Source organism: Protopterus annectens, chromosome 4.part0 (assembly GCF_019279795.1).
Source record: "Protopterus annectens isolate FY-2018-M chromosome 4.part0, PAN1.0, whole genome shotgun sequence".
Taxonomy (NCBI): Eukaryota; Metazoa; Chordata; order Ceratodontiformes; family Protopteridae; genus Protopterus; species Protopterus annectens.
The window spans coordinates 1,589,993,965-1,590,013,037 of NC_056733.1; the positions used below are offsets into that span (position 1 = coordinate 1,589,993,965).

The window sequence follows — 19,073 nt, forward strand, 5'->3', positions numbered from 1 at the left end:
CCCTACCATAAATGTAGATGTTAGAGTGTATACCCTGCTGCAGTCATCACACTTGGGTTATCCTGCCGTCAGGTCTTGGTCCGGCGTCGGTTGCTGTTGCTTCTTCCCTGACGTCAGTGCGCCAGGGGTATATCAGAAGCATCAGACACCATTTTCTTCAGTTTTTCTTGCCCCAGTTGTCAGGTGCCCCTAATAGGTAGGCAAAAAAATATATATACATATAGCTATATAAAAATAAAACAAAACCCTTTGGCACAAGCAAATACACCACAGAGATAGTATAGGATAGAGTGGTAGAGATAAGTTCAGCTAATTCAGAGGGGATGGAGGGAGGGGTAACCTGAACTGTAGCAGGGTATACACTCGAACATCTACATTTATGGTAGGTACAAAACTGTACTATGTTCATAGTGTTACCCTGCTGCAGTCATCACACTTGGGTAGAATCCCAAAGCTAAGGATGGGTGGTGGAGTCAAAGAGGGTTAGAGGAGGCTAGAAGGCCCTGCAAAACTGCAGTGGCGAAGTCAGCTCTAGTCTTAGAGTAAAGTGGTAAGTGGTAATGTTTGGTGAAGGTGTGTACTGAACTCCAAGTTGCAGCTTCCAGAATATCCTTGGCTGGCACCCCCCCCCCCCGAGGTAGGCTGTAGATGTAGCTGCTGCCCTGTAGAGTGGGACCTTATGCTAGCAGGAACTGGTTTTCCATGGTGGGTGTAGCAAAAACGTATGCAATGTCCTCTCCATTTGGAAATGGTCTGTTTGAGATAGCCTTTCCTTGTGATGCTGTAGCATAGGATACAAAAAGCTGGTCAGATTTTCTGAAAATAAGTTATGTACCTACCATAACGTTCCATGTTAGTTGTTTTCTCTCGCCCTCTTTCTTGCTGGATGGGTTCGGAGCCGATCTTCGGCTCCGACTCGGCACTTGCTAAGCTCGAGAGCTAATTTTACCAGCTCGAGGCAACCCTATATCCCATGATGCAAGGCGTGACTACCCAGATCTCGTCTGGTAGCTATAGAAATATGCGCATTATCTTCTTCCAACAGAAGGAGAAGAAAGTAACCAAATGTGTAAACACAGCACAGGGGAACTAGTAAAACTAGTGACCACTCACAACTGGAGTCCATAGGAAGAATAAACTCGTCCCCAGAGAAGAGTACAACTTCAAGGTCTGTCCAGGCTAGGGGGAAAGGAGGGAGGGACGCAAGAAAGAAGGCTAGAGAAGACAACTAACATGGAACGTTATGGTAGATACATAACTTCTTAATGTTAAGTTGTCAAACTCGCCTTCATTCTTGCTGCATGGGACCGCGTCCCTAGCACCTCTATCCTGGGTGGCTCAATGGAACAGACTCTTGAGAACTGTGGAACCAAACCTAGCTCTGTCTCTGGAAGCCAGGTCCAATTTGTAATGTGAGACAAAGGTATGAGGCGTGGCCCAAGTGGCTGCTGCACAAATGGTGTCAATAGGTAGCCTAGCCTGAAAGGCTGTAGATGTGGCTAGGCCTCTAGGAGAATGTGCCTTAGGTTTAGAGGGCAATTCTTTGCCCCTAAGGAGATAAACATGGGAAATAGTGGAAGAGAGCCATTTCGATAAGGTCACCTTGGAGACCGGGAGACCTTTTCTCTTTTCTACATAAGAAAGAAAAAGCTGATCAGATTTTCTGAATTGTTTAGTTCTATCCAAGTAGTATCTGAGCTGGCGATGAACATCCAAATAATGCAGTTTCTGTTCCGCTCTGTCCGAATAATTCGGGAAAAATACTGGAAGATCAATAGACTGCTTAAGATTAGTCTGGGAAGCCACCTTGGGCAAAAAGGATGGATTTGTTCTTAGAGATACCCTATCCTTGTGGAAAACCAAGTAGGGAGGTCGAACACAGAGAGCAAGAAGTTCAGACACTCTCCTAGCTGAAGTAATAGCCACCAGAAAAATTGTCTTCCAAGAGAGAAATTTTAAAGAGCATGTAGCAGCCGGTTCGAAGGGGGGAAGAATTAGGGATGTCAGCACTAAATTCAGGTCCCATTGCGGAGGAGGATCTTTAATTGGGGTCTTTAGTAGAAAGATACCCCAGAAAAAGGCTTTACAAGGCTAGTGAGACATTATGTTCTGGTCCGCTAAGCCAACATGAAAATTTGAGATTGCTGCCAGCTGGACTTTGACTGTTGAAAAAGAACCCGACTGAAAAATCTCAAATCTCAGCTAAGAAGTCCAAAAATGTTTGAACTGGGGCATTAAAGGGGTCTATGTCTCTGGACTTTGCCCAGAAGGAAAAACGCTGCCACTTACTAGCATAAATCTTTCTGGTAGAGGACTTTAGAGAAGCTACTATGATATCCCGTACAGGATTAGAAATCATAGGAAGCCTGGCTAATGAAGGAAGTGGAGCAACCAAGCGGTGAGGTTGAGAGAGCGAATGGCCTGGTGCAGATGACCCGACTGGTGGGTCAAAAGATCTGGAACTGGGTCCAGACGCCAAGGCTGTACCAATAGATGGCGATGAAGGAACGGGAACCAAATTTGTCGAGGCCAATAAGGGGCAATGAGAATCAACTTGGCTCTCAAAACGGTAGCTTTCTGAATGACTTGAGGTATCAAGGGGAATGGAGGAAAAGCATAAAGTCATCCCCGGGGCCAAACCTGGGTTAGAGCGTCTCTGGGGGGTTGGCCTGGGAGTGGAAAGAGGGAGAAGAAGTCTGGGCATTTGCTGTTTTGGGGTGTAGCAAAAAGGTCGCAGAAAGGGAAGCCCCACTTCTGAAAAATCTCCTCCACTACTGATTGAGAGACCACTCGTGAGGCATGAGAATAGCTCTGCTCAATCTGTCCGCAATGAAGTTGGATTTCCCGGGGATGTGCAATGCTATCAGAAACCGATGAGAGGAGATTGCCCACTGCAAAAGTCTGAGAGCTTCTCGACACAGTGGACAGGACTTGGTCCCGCCCTGTTTGTTGATGTACCATACTACGGACATGTTGTCCGTCTGAACTGCAATAGTTCCTAAAGGAAGAAAGTCGTTGAGGGCTTGCAACGTTAAAAGCACTGCTCTCATCTCTAGGACATTTATGTGCAGATGGTATTCAAAGGGTTGCCAAGTGCCATGGACCATCCTGCCCTGATAATGCCCCCCCCCCCCGATCAGGGAGGCATCCGATGTGACTGTGGCAACTGGGGCCGGGGGAACAAACGGTCTGCCCTGGAGGACTTGAGGGGAAGAAATCCACCAGGTCAGGTGACTTTTGCAAGATTGTGTCACTATGATCTCGTGGCGCATGGGAAGCTGCTGGAAGGACCACTGGGTGAATAACATCCATTGCAGTAGCCGCATATGGAAGCGAGCCAAAGGAAGAAGTACGATGGCAGCCGCCATAAGTCCTAGCACCTTCAGAACAAACCTGGCCCTGATCTTTTAGCTGAGTAGGATGATCTGAACATATTTTTGGATGTCCAGAAGTCTTTGATCTGTGAGTCTTGCTGACATCCCAACAGTGTCCAGTTCTGTGCCTATAAAGGTAATAGACTGGCAAGGTGACAAGGAGGACTTTTCGAAGTTTATGGAAATTCCTAACTGGCTGCACATATGAAGAGTGTAGTCCCTGGCCTGGAGAAGTTGATGCTGGTGGTGGCCGTGAGGAGCCAGTCGTCTAGATACGGAAACACCTGGAATCCTTGACGTCTCAGGTGAGCTGTGACCGCTGCCATGCATTTGGTGAACACTCTGGGGGCTGTAGTGAGACCAAAGGGCAGGGCTCTGAATTGAAAATGACTGGTCCCCAGCCGAAAGCGGAGAAACCTTCTGGAGCGCCTGTGAATTTTATGTGATAGTACGCATCCTGAAGGTCTACCGAGCACATCCAGTTGTCCTTGCCCAAAAAGGGTAAAATGGACTGAAGCGTGACCATCCGGAATCTTGCCTTCTTGACAAACTTGTTTAGTCTGCTGAGGTCTAGAATTGGTCTCCAATCTCCCATTTTTTTGGGGACCAAAAAGAATCTTGAGTAGATCCTGGATCCTATTTGGTCTGCTGGAACTGGCTGGATGGCTCTTTTTGCTAGAAGTTTTGATACTTCCAGCTTAGAGAACTCCCTTAGACCGGGTGCAATGACTGGGAGGAATACCTTCTGAGGAACAGGATAGTTTTCGAAGGGAATCTTGTAACCCTCGGATATGATCGACTGTACGCAAATGTCTTGAGAAAGGGAAAGCCAGGCTGTTGGGTACAGCGACAATCTTCCCCCGACTGCCTCCAAGGGTGGGCAGTCGGGCAACACCTCAGGGATGCTGGAAGGGTTTGTCAGGGAGAGGCTCTCTGCTACCCTGATTCTGCGGACCCCCTCTGCCCCTAGGGTGGCGTCTATTGTTATTACCCCCTCTGCCTCTGAGGGGTAAACTGACCACGTGCATCCGGCGTGACTCCCTGAGATTTACGGAACCACATCTTCCCTCCCTTCTGACCTTTAGGATAAGGTCTTGAAAGGGTGGAGAAACGGACTCCTACGCCAGAAAGAGTCTTGCCGTCCTGCTCGCATCTGGTCAAGGTTTCCTTCACCTGAGGTCCAAACAAAGCCGAACCGAAGGGAGTATTTGTGAAGGACGCCTTAAAGGGATCTGCGAAGTTGCAAAGCCGCATCCAGGCCTGACGCCTAAGTGCCACTCCTGTGCCTGCGGCTCTACTCGCTCCATCAGCCACATAAGAAATGAACCGCATGGAGGAGTTTAAGGAATTTAGGATTCCCAGCTGCGAGATAATTTTTTCTTGAGCCCCGGCAGCTGACGGATCCTGTACTACCTCACCTAGTTCCTTGAGAATATCCCTCTGAAGCCGGGTAAAGTGACAAAGATAATTCAGCGAGCGCATAGTGAAGGTCGCTGAGGAAAAATCCACGCAGACCTATCCATGGTCCTAGACTCCTTGTTAGGAGGATGGACAGGTACAGAAAGATCGGCAAGTTCCTTCTTGGTGGCAGCTGCCACCACCATGGCATCAACAGGGACACCCTTGGTGAGAAACTGCTTGTCTACTGGGGCCATGATAAATTTAGATGGCCTCCTAGGGACTGGTTCCACAGAATCCAGGGCCGCCCACGCCCTTCGAGCCACCACTTCCATGAGAGGGTCGAAAGGCGGAGACACCCAGGAGGTGGAAGGTCGAGATCCAAAAGCCTCCAGGTATACTGACTCATCCTCGGAGGGGTTAATGGAAGGCCAGTTCCCCCTCTGTTTAAGGAGTTCCAAGATGTCTGAAAAGGAGACATCCTCAGAGGGGGACTTTGGGGATCCCTCAGACTCATCTAAGTCAGTATCAGATGTTGTAGACTCAGGGGAGACTATGTGCTTCCTCTTGCACATCCTCTTACGCGGGGGTTCCCCCGAAGGATCAGGAGAAACCTCGGAAGAGGAAGTTCTTCCCAGTGGGGAAACCTGGGGAGATGGATCTCTGGGTCCGGCAGCAAGAGAGTGGGAAGAGATATCAGCAGGCACCGAGGAGGGGGGAGCTAATGGAACAGACTGTTCACTCAGCTGAGGGGCTAGAACACTCCTCATCACCTCAAAGGCTCCCCTTCCAGGGAGGCCAGAGAGTTCCCGCTCCGAAGAAACAGAAACTCCTGGACCCGCCGAAAGAGAAGGCTCCGAGGCCGATGTCGGTGCCGAACTCACCAACGCCGAAGCTCCGAGAGGGAGAACGGGGCCGGACAAGGGTCCGATGCCACTCGCCCCCTCGGAGCAGACGTGGGAGTCACGACGACCGGATCCCTCCATGGAAGGTATCATGGAGGAAATCGGAGTAGAAGACGACAGAGCCGAAAGGGGGGGCATCGGCTCCGACGCACCAACAGTCAAGGTTTCGAGAAGCTCCGGCTCCGAACTCTGGAGGAGAGTCGAAGGAGGAAATTCAGGGGGATGAGTGATAGCGGTCGTCTGCTGAGACGGGCTATAGAGCATCTGGGCCAGTGCCTGTGATTTCAGCAATCTGCTTACCACTCTCTCCAAGTCGTGGTCAGAGAGCCTGGAAGACCTAGAAGATTGGCTCCGATGGCTCCGCTCCAAATGTAGAGATCCCGGAGCCGATCGAATAGACTCCAGGGAAGGAGACCGAGATCTCTTCCTAGTAGGAGCCATCGGAGCCGAAGACCCCTCGGTTCCAGTCGGAGCCAATAACTTATCGGCTCCAGTCTGGGATGGAAATGTCGGCTCCAGCTGAGCCGACATAGACTTGATGCAGGTGTATCGGAGCCGCCGCACCGATACCACCGCCTCTGAGAGAAAGATCGGCCCGCCGAGCCGACCAGACTCCGAAGGAGTCGGAGCCACAGCCAAAGGCTTCGAACTGAAAGCCTGGGGCTTAGGTGGCTTAGAGGGCTTCCCCGACCCGGTCTTGGTCAGGGAGCTCTCCAGCTTCAATAAGCCTCATAGGATTAATTTATTCCTATGTTCCTGCAGGACTCTGTGGCTAAAAGAATGACAAATGGCACAGGAGTCCTGCAGGTGTAGAGGTCCCAGGCAGTACACGCAAGAAGTGTGACCATCTGTCAGAGACATCTTCTGACAGCACGAGTCACACTTTTTGAAGCCCGAGACCTTCGATTCTTTGGACATAATTATGTCCAGTGCACCAACACACACACACAAAGTTCACCCACACAGTTAACTAAGAAGAAGGGGGGGGGGGACCAAGTACAACACTCAACACCCTGACAGGAATTAAGGAAAGGGAGGCTTAAGGCCTGAAGGGGAAAATAACTAAACCTATTAGGTTGAGGGAGTATAGTGTTAAGGAGATAGGCTATAGAAAGACTAACTCTAATACTAGACAAAAAGGCTTGAAAAAGGGGGAGATTTTAGACTGTAGAAAGTTAAATTACAAAAAACACTACCTGAGCTGGTAAAAGAAGACCTCTTCGCGAAGCGGCAAACGAGATCTGGGTAGTCACGCCTTGCATCATGGGATACAGGGTTGCCTCGAGCTGGTAAAATTAGCTCTCGAGCTTAGCAAGTGCCGAGTCGGAGCAGAGGATCGGCTCCTAACCCATCCAGCAAGAATGAAGGCGAGTTTGACAACTTAACATCCTTAGTTTTATCCAAGTAGTAACGTAGCTGTCTGTGAACGTCCAAGGAATGTAGGAGTCTTTCTCCTTTGTTCTGTGGATTTGGAAAGAAGGTGAGTAAATGGATGGTTTGATTTAGAGCCACACTGGATACCACCTTAGGCATAAAGCAGGGTTAGTTCATCGAGAAACTCTGTCTTGATGAAAAATGAGGAAAGACTCTACTGCCATTAGTGCCTGAAGCTCTGAAACTCTTCTCGCTGAAGTAATTGCTAGCAGCAGGGCAGTCTTCCATGATATAAACTTTAAGTCAGCTGAGAAAGCTGGCTCAAAGGAGGTAGCAACTTTTCCAGAACAAAGTTGAGGTCCCAAGTAGGTGTTGGTGCTCTCCTGGGAGGCCTAATGTTTTTGGCCCCTCTGAGAAACTGCCTTAGGAGTGGATGTGAAAATAGGGGAGGATCCGTGTTGTAGTGAGCTGAAATAGCTGAGGCGTGGATTTTAATAGATGAAAAAGAAAGCCCTTTGTGTAACATCTCAGTTAAATATTGCAAAATCTGAGGTGTCAGGCTGAAGGGTATTTTGGCCTTTAGCTTGATTCCAGGAGCAAAACCTTTTCCATTTGTCTGAGTAGGCTTTCCTGGTGCTGGGCCTCCTGGCCTCCAGAATAACATCCATAACAGCTTGTGAGACAGGAGCTGGCTGGTTACTTAGGTGATTTGCCATTAAGCCAAGTTTAAGGTTTTGAGTTGGCTGTGTAGAATCTGATTGTCTTGCTGTGTGAGCAGATGGGTAATTTGTGGTGGAATCCATGGTGGGCCCTGGGCCATATTCCTTAATAGTGGGTACCAGTGCTGGCGTGGCCAGTCTGGGGCAGCGAGTATCATTCGGGGTCTCTCCATCCTGACTTTCAGTAGCACCTTTTTGAGAAGGGGTAATGGAGGAAAGGCATATACTGTCAGCATTTTCCAACTGAATGAGAGTGCGTCCACCTTCCAAGCTTGATGGTGAAAAGTCCTTGTGCAAAATTTTGTTAGTTGATAGTTTTGGGGGCTGGAAAATAGGTCTATGTCTGGGAGTCCCCATTTTTGAGTTATCATTGCAAATACTTGTGGATCCAGTTTCCACTCGTGGGGATCCATGATGTTTCTGCTTAGGTTGTCTGCCAATGTGTTTTTTTTTCCTGGCAGGAATTGAGCTTGTAATTGAACTTTGTAAGCCAGTGCTGTGTTCCACAAGGTCATTGCTTGCCTGCATAGAGGGTAGGAGTGTGTACCCCCTTGCTTGTTTATGTACCACATTACTGTGGTGTTATCCGCTCTTATGATAAGCTGTCCTGGATGAAAGAGGCCCTTGAAGGCTGTCAGAGCATTTTGTACAGCTAGCATTTCTTTTTATTGATGTGCAGATTCCTTTGATCTGCAGTCCATATGCCTTGAATGCACCGTCCTGCCATGTGTGCCCTCCAGGCATAGTCTAATGCATCTGTTGTCATAGTTTGCCTGGCTGTGGGTAAGGTGAAAGGCTGACCCTTGAGGTGACATGCCTGTGACCACCACAGGAACTCCTGTTGAAGACAGGGAATGAGAGGTATCATTGTTTCCAAGCTGTGGCTGTGTTGAGTCCATACGCTTTTTAGGTACCATTGTAATTTCCTCACATGCAGTTTTGCAAATGGTATTAGTAGTATGCAAGATGCCATGAAGCCCAAGGCCTGCAGAATTTTTCTTGCAGGGAGATGGGTCTTTGTTGCCATTGCTCTGAAGTATTGAGTTAATTGTAGTTGTTTGTCTGGCGTCAGATAAGCCATCTGGGCCGTTGTATTCAAGCTGGCACCCAGGAATGTCATATTTTGTGAGGGCACTAGTTATGGTTTCTTTTTGTTTACCGTGTACCCTAGGCAACTTAGATGATGTTTTACAAAAGCCAGGTGTTGTAAGAGAATGTCCTTGCTTTCTGCTTGGATGAGGCAGTCGTCCAGGTATGGCTATATTTGAATTCCTCTTTGACTGCAGTATGCAATTACTGGTGCCAGGCATTTTGTGAAGACCCTGGGTGCAGTAGATAAGAAAAAGGGCAGTGCAGAGAATTGGTAATGGGTTGAACCTGCAATGAAACGGAGGTATCTTCTGCAATTTTGTCTGACAGGGACATGCAGGTATGCCTCCTTGAAGTCCAACATTACTAGCCAAGCTTTCTTGCCCAACATGGGAAGAAGCTGCTGTAGTGTTAGCATCCTGAATTTGGGTACTTGCAAGAAGGTGTTTAAAATTCAAAGGTCCAGAATGGGCCTCCAAGCACTGTCCTTTCTGGGGACTAGAAAGAGCCTTGAGTAAAATCCTTGGCCTTGCTCCTGTGTAGGTACCAGCTGAATGGCTCTCATGTCCATGAGAGCTGTAATTTGTTTTTGTGCCTCTGCCCATTGATTTTGTGGCAGGTTTGGCATTCCTTTTATCCTTGGCAAGGTGTGGAAACGGAATCTGTATCCTTGTGAGATAATGTCTAGGACCCATTTGTCCTTTGTGACGATGCGCCAGTTGTCTGCAAAAAGTGCTAATTTTACTCCCAAGGGAGCTGCCAGAAGAGTTTTGCTTGGCAGTTTGAAGTATAAGTCATTGTGTTTGCCTTCTAGTAGTTTGTGGCCCGTCTTCTCCTCCCCCCTTCTGTGTTGCAGTGCCCCATTGGCATGGTTTGTAAGGGATTTGTGCTTGTCCTCTGCTCCTTGGGTGTTTGTATTTAGCCCTCTGTGGTCTGTCAGAAGCTGGAAAGGACCATTTTTTTGTTGGCTAATTTCTGCTGAATCGTGGGGGCTGTACTTGTAAGAAATCTTTGACCGTCTGCATAGATTTTGCCTTATCCTCCATTTTCTTTAAAACCTCCTCTGCTTTAATCCCAAATAAGACATCCTGCTGTAAGGGTGCATCTAGTAACTTTGCTTTAACATGATCAGGCAGAGATTGTTCCTTTAACCAAGCATGCCTACGTATAACAGACCCAGTAACAGCTGCTCTAGAGGAATCTTCCAAGGCATCAAAACCACATTGTAAAGTATGTTTGCCCACCTGTTCAGCTGCATGCAACAGATCCTGCATTTCCTTGAATTCAGACTGTTGAGGGTGCGTGCCCATCTTTTGTTTTATTTGAGACATTAGGAATTGCTGGTATTTAAGCATGTGAAACTGACAATTTAGTGCTCTCATAGCTAGAGTAGCTGAGGTGCAAACCTTCTTCCCCCACCTATCTAGTGCTCTGGAGTCCCTTTCAGAGGGTACAGAATTTTTAGCCATAGAAGCCTTAGCCCCCTTGGGACCCTGGGAGATTGTTTCTGGAGCAGCAACAGGGCTTTTGTATAGGAATTTGTGAGAGTCAGGCACTCTATAGTATCTATCTGGTTTGGCTGGAGCAGGAGGCAGAGAATCTGGATTTACACTGGATTCTAAGAAAACATCATCCACAATGTCTAAAACTGGGGGGGTAGCAAGGGGTCTTGTGCTGGGGGAGTAAAAAAACTCTCAAAGCCTTTTCTTTGAGTCGGAGTAGTCCTGACCTTCCCAGTGGAAATGTTCCCTCATGATATGTAAGGTTTCCCCAAAGGAATAATCTTCTAAGGGGGAAAGGAGTAATCCTGTTCCTCAGAGGAGCCTGAGGAAACAGACACCTGATCAGAGGAGGCATAATCCTCCTCTTGTCTAGGCCTTTTGTCGGGGGGGGGGGGGGTTGGGAACCCCTGATCAAAGAAATTATATCTTCAGCCATTTTAAGCATCTGTTTCTTAGGCATAGGGCCTTGACCTGGAGACTGAAGAGTAGTCTTTTTTGGTTTTAGAGGAGTCTTAAGTTTAGCATAAGATTTTATGGTGAGAGTAGTCGGTCTGAAGACACCTTCAGAAACTGAAGGCGTTTCTACAGCACCGACTTCTACTGCAATGTCGGTGGTAGGGCCTAAAGAAAATGGCTGCATCAGTCTAGAACTCTCTGCTGGAGAATCCGAAGCGGTCTGGGGATCCAATTCAGCAGTAGCCAGGGGCTGCGTAGGTGCCTCACTGAAAACCAGAGAACCGGCGACCACCCCAGCCGAGGGCTCGGAGTCTGGCTTGGATCTAGGCTGCCTTTCTTTATCTTTGCGTTTTTTATGCACACCGGTAGTCGGTTGCTCCGATGGCATAGTATAATTAAATTTCCTACCGTAGTGTCGTGCAAAATCAAAGCGTCACTTAATAGTTCACTTATTGAACCTAGCACAAAACCGACAACCAGCGACGTCGTGGTCTGGGCCTAGGCAATGTATACAAAAAGAATGGAAGCCCTTATGAGGTATTTCCTTCCCACAAGAAATGCAATTGTTAACTTTTTCTGACATCGGACTGAAGCAAGAAAAAGGTTCCCCAACGGGGTACTTAGCTTTGAAGACTTCGGACTGAAACTCTATTCGAAAATCTCAAGTGTCGGCCGATTGGCACTTGCGAACTGCTTCTGCTTTGGGCACCGTGCGGCAAGACAGACTTAAGAAAATAGCATTGGATGCCTCTGATATACCCCTGGCGCACTGACGTCAGGGAAGAAGCGACAGCAACCGACGCCGGACCAAGACTTTGGAATTCGGGCCGACTGCAGGACTGCCTGACGGCAGGATAACCCAAGTGTGATGACTGCAGCAGGGTAACACGATGAACAGACATATATACACATATAGATAGAGATATAGAGATATAGAGATATATATATAGATATGTATATATAGATATATACTGATATATATAGATATATATATATATATATATATATATATACACACACATATATTAGCAGAAAGCCGGTCACCAAATCAATGGACATGGGGAAAATAGTGCATACCTGGACCCAGCTAAGGTATTTGATACTCACCTAACTGGGTATAACCCCCTAAATAACTCACTGGGTTACCAGATGGCTCAGAGACAGAACTCAGGAAGTGATGAGACCACCTCCAACTATAAGACTAGTCACCAGTAGTGTAGCTCAGGGCTCCATGCAGGGGACTGCTCCTACCTGGCATCTGCTTCTTGGAGGTTAAGGCTAATGTCACGGGCCTTTGGCTGACTAAGTTCACAGATGACTGCAAGTTGGGAGCTACAAGATTCCTCCTTATGACACAAACATCTTGCAAAAGTGTCTATCATAGGCAAATGACTGGTTCTAAGTCATGGATTAAAACTCAATGCTAAGAAATGTATTTTAGTACCTTTTGAAAAAACCGCAACCTAGGCTAATTACTTCATCAATAAGACAGCTCCTAAGAGTTGACCCAGTGGTCAGAAAACTGAGAACATATCTAGACAGTAAACTGGCCTTTGACCAACATCTGGCCAAGGTAAAAAAAAAAAAAAAAAAAAAAAGTTATGTACTTACCATAATGTTCCATGTGAATTGTTCATCTCACCTTCCTTCTTACTGATGGGTTCGGAGCTGATCCTCGGCTCCGACTCGGCCAACTTCAAAAGCTCGAAGTCTTCAACCAGCTCGAGACCAACTCCCTATCCTATGATGCACCCTGGTCTTCCCTCAGATCTTCTTTGCTGCCAACAGACAACCTACTACCATTAATATGCCACTCTGAGAACTGGATAAGAGACAATGCACCATATACCAAAGGGTGATGGACTTCTAGTAGACTGGATGGGGGTTGGAGTGGGGGAACTTAAGAATGAAGGTGAGATGAACAACTCACATGGAACGTTATGTTGAGTACGTAACTTCTTTATGTGAAGTTGTTCTATCTCACCATTCATTCTTACTGATGGATAGCATCCCAAGCACCATCTTTCTTGGGTGTCTCACGGGAGAATGTTCTTCAGAACTGTGGAATCAAAGGAGGTCCTGTCCCTGGAGGCTTTGTCTACTTTTAATGAGTGATAAAGGTATGAAGTGTTGACCAGGTAGCTGCTGCACAAATAGCATCTAATGGTAACCTTACAGAAAAGGCTAATAAGGTTGAAACCGCTCTAGTAGAGTGGGCCTTTATTTTTGGTTGTAAGGGAGCATTCTCTGAACTATAAATGAAGGAAATGCAATCTGATAGTCATCTTGACAAGGTGACTTGTTCACTGGTGCACCTTTTTGACTCCGAAAAAGAAACAAAGAGCTGATCCATTGTTTTGAACTGTTTTGTTCTATCTAAATAAAACTGGAGTTGTCTATGAACATCAAGTTTGTGCAGCATGTGTTCCATCCTATTTCTGTATTTAGGAAAGAAAATGGGCTACTCAATAGATTGGTTAAGATTTGTCTCTGAACAAACTTGTGGTAAGAAGGACAGATTAGATCTGAGCAAAACTCTGTCATTATGGAAAATCAGATAGGGAGGTTTGATAGTCAAGGCCTGTAACTCAGAAATGCTCCAAGCAGAAGTAATAGCTATCAAAAATGTAGTCTTCCATAAGGCAGATTTTTCTGAGTTGATGGTAATCCCCATTTGATTGCAGAGATTTAAGGTAGTGTCCCTCGCCTGAATGAGTTGATGCTTGGTGGTGGCAGTGAAGAGCCAGTCTAAATATGGAAATACCTGGAATCCCAAACGTCTCAGGTGAGCCATGGGTACTGCCATCCATTTGGTGAACACTCTGGGGGCTGTAGTGAGACCAAAGGGCAGAGTGTAAAATTGATAATGGCTGGCTCCCAGCCGGAAGCGTAGATAATCCCTAGATGGCCTGTCCATCTTTATGTGGTAGTACGCATCCTAAAGATCTATAGAGCACATCCAATTGTCTTTCCCCAAAAAGGGGAGTATTGACTGAAGCGTGACCAACCAGAACTTCGTCTTTTTTTACTGACTTGTTTAGTCTACTGAGGTCCAGAATAGGTCTCCAGTCCCCTGTTTTCTTTGGAACTAAAAAGAACCTTAACTAAGTTCCAGATCCTCTCTGGTCTGCTGGGACTTGCTGGATGACTCTTCCCTAGCAATCTTTGGACCTCTACTGCTGCTTGTTCCCTGTGACTGGGTGGAACATCTGGGATTTTTTTTCACTAGAGGGGGAGTGGTGGCACAGGGAATAGAGTATGCTCTGGATATTATGCTTTGTACACAGCTGTCTTGTTATTTTTAGCCAGGCGTCTACATACAAAGGAAGGCGTCCCCTGACTGCTTCCAGAGATTAACAGCTGAGCCTCCTTTCAGGAGTGCTGATAGGGCTTGCCAAAGAACTGATCTCTTTCGCTCTGGTTCTGTGGACCCCCTCTGCCATGTGGACGTCTTCCGTTATTACCCCCTCCTCTGCCTCTAGAGGGCGTTTCCCTACAAGTGTCCTGGAAAGATCCTTGAGATTTATGGAACCATATATTTCTGCCCCCCCCCCCCCTCTTTGGGGTAAATTCTATTTTAACTCCTGGTAAGCGGTTCCTTTACCTTTGGTCCGAAAAGGGACGAACCGTTAAATGGTGTGTTAACGAAAGAAGACACAGGATTCCGCAAAGGAAAATAAGCGCATACAGGAATGTCTCCTGAGAGCAATTCCTGTACCCGCTGCTCTGCTCGGACCATCAGCTGCATATAACAGATGCATAGATGTGTTCACAATCTATTTAAAAGTAGAGAGCTGAGAAGTTACCTTGCCCGAAACCTCCGCAGCTACTGAACCCTGCAGGGCGTCTCCTAGCTCCTTCAGGAGATCCCTTTGTAATCTAGTGAAATGTATGAGTTAGTTCAGTGATTGAAGGACAAAGGCCGCTGAACTAAACATATGCTTCCCGTACCTGTCCATGATCCTGCACTCTCGCCACCACCATAAAATCAACAGACACTCCTTTAGTGAAATAAGCTCTATCTTGAGGGCAAGTTATAAATTTATTAGACCTCCTGGGTACAGGCTCTGTGGTGTCTGGGGACTCCCATGCCCTTTGGGTAAGTAATTCAAGCAACTCAACGAAGGGTGAAGACACCCAAAAGGTGGAGGGTTGAGACCCAAAAGCCTTCAGGGAATACTGACTCATCAGTAGGGTTAAGGGATTTCCAGCCACCCCTCTGTTTAAGAATTTAAGATCTCCAAAGGAGATATCCTCTGAGGAAGACCATGGGGACCCTAACTCATCCAAGTCAGTATCCGAAGAGACGGACACCTGCAGGGAGTCCAGACGCTTCCTCTTGCAAAGTCTCTTCCTAAGCACCTCTTCAGTGGGAGCGTCTGGAGAGGTCTCTGAAGAACATGGCTCACCCAGTGGGGCTTCCTGAGACTCAGAATCTCTACGTTTTAATGGAGTGTGTGATGTAGAGGAAGACACCGGTGCTTTCAGGGAGGGAGCTGCCGGGACTGATGGAGTGGTAGTCAGCGCGGACAAAGCTGCCCTCATAGCCGTGAAGGCCCCCCGGTCCAGACGAGAAAAATCCCTCAGATCCAAGGATTCGATGGAAACTGTGCGCCGGTACAGAGGGCTCCAGAGCCAGAGGTCAGGACCGAACTCACTCCAGCTGAAGCCCCGAAAGGTAAAGTCAGTACCGACAAGTCGGTCCTCCTATCCTCCCCAGACCCGACTGGTGAGTGTCGGCTGAGAGATCCTTCGGTCAGCACCTAAGACATCAGGGCAGTTGGGGCAGATAAGCCCAGAGTAGGTGTCGGTCCTGAAGGTTCCACGATAATCGGTTCCACGTTCGCCGGCTCCGAAACTTCTACGCAGATTGGAGGAGGAACAGAAGATGTTGGGGGAACTAAAGTCGGCTCCGAAGCCCCTGGTGTCGGTGCCGATAAAATTTTTGCCAGCGCTGGTATCTGTAAAAAGCTTCTTCACCACGTGGTCCACATCCAAATTGGACAGTCTACTTGAGGACCATGAAGAATGTGACGAAGCCACCGATTGCAAAATAGGACATTTTAATGTAGGAGATACCGGCTCCAAGGTCGGGGATTGGCTCCTAACCACGACGACAGTCTGTTCCATAGCCGATGTCGAAGCTTTACTAGAAGCTGATTTCGTAGGCGATGGACTCAGTCAGTTCCGTAAGCTTTTTGGAGTGCTTGTCAGACTTATCCAGAGACTCTTGAAAGGAGGATTTTAAAAGACCCTTATCCATGAGTTTTCTTTTCCTTTCATGCAACACTCTGGAGCTAAAAGAGCGGCATATAGCACAGCTTTCCTGCAGGTGTACTTCACCCAAACAGTAGACACATTCAGTATGTCCATCGGTGATGCACATCTTTTGCCCACATCTTGGGCATTTCTTGAATCTAGACTTGGACTTTTCCTGATGAGACATGGTCAGAGACAAATACACTGAAGAAATATATATTAAGTAATACAAAAATACCAACAATAATACTTAACAAGCAACTATTGCCCTGTAAATAAAAGAGCTCTAACTCTAAATATCCACACTGAAGCAACTATAAAGCCTTGTGAAAAGAAAGGCTCTAAAAAAATTCAACTATCAGTATAAATTTAAACTAAAGTTAAACTATCTGCCCTGTAAAAAAGAAGGGCTCTAATTTAAGAGACACACACACACACACACACACACACACACACACACACACACTGTAAATGTTAGAGATAGGGAGAATAAAGGCCTAATAACACTGCCACTAATATCTACTAATTTATCTATAGAAGTAACTATTATCTATGCTTTAAACTATCTACCTAAACAACTAACATGCTAAACTATTATAATCACTTATTTAGCAGAAAAAAATAGAATTAAAGAAAGTTATTCACTGGCCAGAGCTGGTGAACGTCAGATCAAGTTCCAGCAGCAAATGAGATCTGGGGGAAGACCAGGGTGCACCATGGGATAGGGAGTTGGCTGAGTCGGAGCAGAGGATTGGCTCAGAATCCACCAGTAAGAATGAACGGTGAGATAGAACAACTTCACATATTTTATATCACTCATAAGGGCATGGCATCCAGGTTCAAACAGGTCATAGTGCCACTTTACTTGGCCCTCATCAAACCATTATTGGGTATAATGCCCCCTTCAGCATATACCTGACCAGACATTCTACAGCTGGAAGACCCACAAAGGTTTCTCAACAGAAGAAACCAGGGTATAAACACATTGCCCTATACAGACCACCTTACTAACACTTAATCTATGCCTGGCACACAAGGCATCCTCAGATCCTGCTCTGATGGACCTTTTGCACATCTGCTAAACAAGCATAGTCACAACCACTAGATCCAGGGATTTAAATTTTGCTCTGCCTCAGAGGATTCCCATGCTCTGGAACAGGTTCCCAATCCATGTGAAGTAGAGTTCATCTCTAACCTTAATAAAGAATTACCTTGACTAATGGATGGGAAATCAAATTCACCCAGAGTCTGACTACTATGTCTCTGACAGACAGAGGCAGACAGTAATAAGCCAAACTACCATACCGCCCATTATCTCTAGAAACTTCCTAATTAACATACCACCTCTTAATAAATGCCCACAATACACAGGAAAACTGGGTTGGAATGCACAGTTAGGCTTATAAAGGCCCTGGTGGTCATTACACTATTACACACCTATGAACTGTGAACTTACAAGTACTCCACAAACATTTTCATGACCCATATTAATCTCAGGATGTTGCAAATCCACAAGTACTGTCAAAATATGACACAGACTGGCAGTTTTCTGTCCAAAGCCACAGTGTATCTAATCTCATAGCATGCTCAGTATTTTTAGGTTAACTACTACTAGAACCTATTTCCTACAGCACCACAAGGTACTGTCAATATAAAAATCATTAAAGAACATTAAAAAATGCAGTACTGGTCATACCTGATTTTCAAGTACTTTTTCTGCAAATTTCTTACTCTGTTGAATTTCAGGTTATTTTTTTTCCTTTTGAAAACTGAGTGCACAACTTTCTTTCAATACCAGTTTTTAGCACTGATATGAGGCTCTTTACACATCATTTTACATAGTCAAATGATAAATGCCCATTTCTCCAAGCTTGGAATTAAGCAATGCATCACACAAAGTTCTGTTAAGTACAGTTTCCTTACAGCAGTAATGGAAGAAACTCTACTTATCAAACTTTCCTTTCATAAAGGCATCCGAACTGCCTAAGAAGCTGTCAGAGTCCTCTTTCAGACTCATCATCCCAATGACTGGATTAAAACAGTCTATCTTAGGGAAGACAGGGTCATAATTCTTCTTTCCAAACAACTCATTCATAATGCCTTTTCTTAGTCAACTTCTGATCCACCAACTTGTTAAAATTCTCCTTTTAGATAATGGCTAGACACCCAGATATACACTGGCCTTTAAAATGACCTCTCAAATGCATAGACACATCTACCAACTGCTTTAGGGAAATGTCCTCCAAGTATTCTTTGTGACAAGGATTGTTCTTCAGCTACTCAGCAGCACTACTGCAATCTGAAAACTTGGAGAAGTTCCTGAAAGCCATAAGATGCACCAGTGAATCATGCCCATCTTCATAAATTAAAATAGCAGGTCAAACTTCACACACCTCTTTGGGAAAAAAAATACACCTTTAACGGTCTCTGGCAAAGAACTGACCAGCTTGTGTCCTTTCCTGATACAGCATGCTAATCCACATGGTATCGCTTCAATATAATTTATTTTCAATGGAGTTATCTTTTATAATGAAGCAACCAGGTAAACACACATTAGCCAGAAACCAGGGATTGATGGCCTGCATGTACTCCCCTTCACTTGAGTTACTGAAACAAGCACGACGAAGATCTCAACATTCATTCTCATTTTTATACACACATCTAGGGACACTAACATTGACAATACCTGTCAGTATATCTAAGGAGTACTAGAGGAAAATGGAAATCTTGGCAGAAGCTCATGAGAATACAGAATAAGGAGAGCATGCAAACACAGACGGCAGCCAGCCAAAAATAAAGTAAAGGTCTGAATACAGTAAGACAGCACAGATTATCTCTATGCTATCATACATGTAAATGCACAACACTTAAAAAATGCACGACAGTGAACAGAACCTTTCTGTAGACATCAACTGTGATAGAACAGTCCCAAGTAATGTATTCTGGCACATAAGCAGAAAAAAGAATATTAAGAGCAGCTTTTAACTGCATTAACTA

The 19,073-nt window shown here is 46.0% G+C and overlaps 1 protein-coding gene across 1 annotated transcript in view; it reads right to left on the minus strand.

Annotated features, from left to right (window-relative positions):
* Positions 1–19,073, minus strand: part of FAF2 (Fas associated factor family member 2) — a 2,444,504-nt gene that overhangs the window by 1,958,997 nt on the left and 466,434 nt on the right. The window lies entirely within an intron of this gene.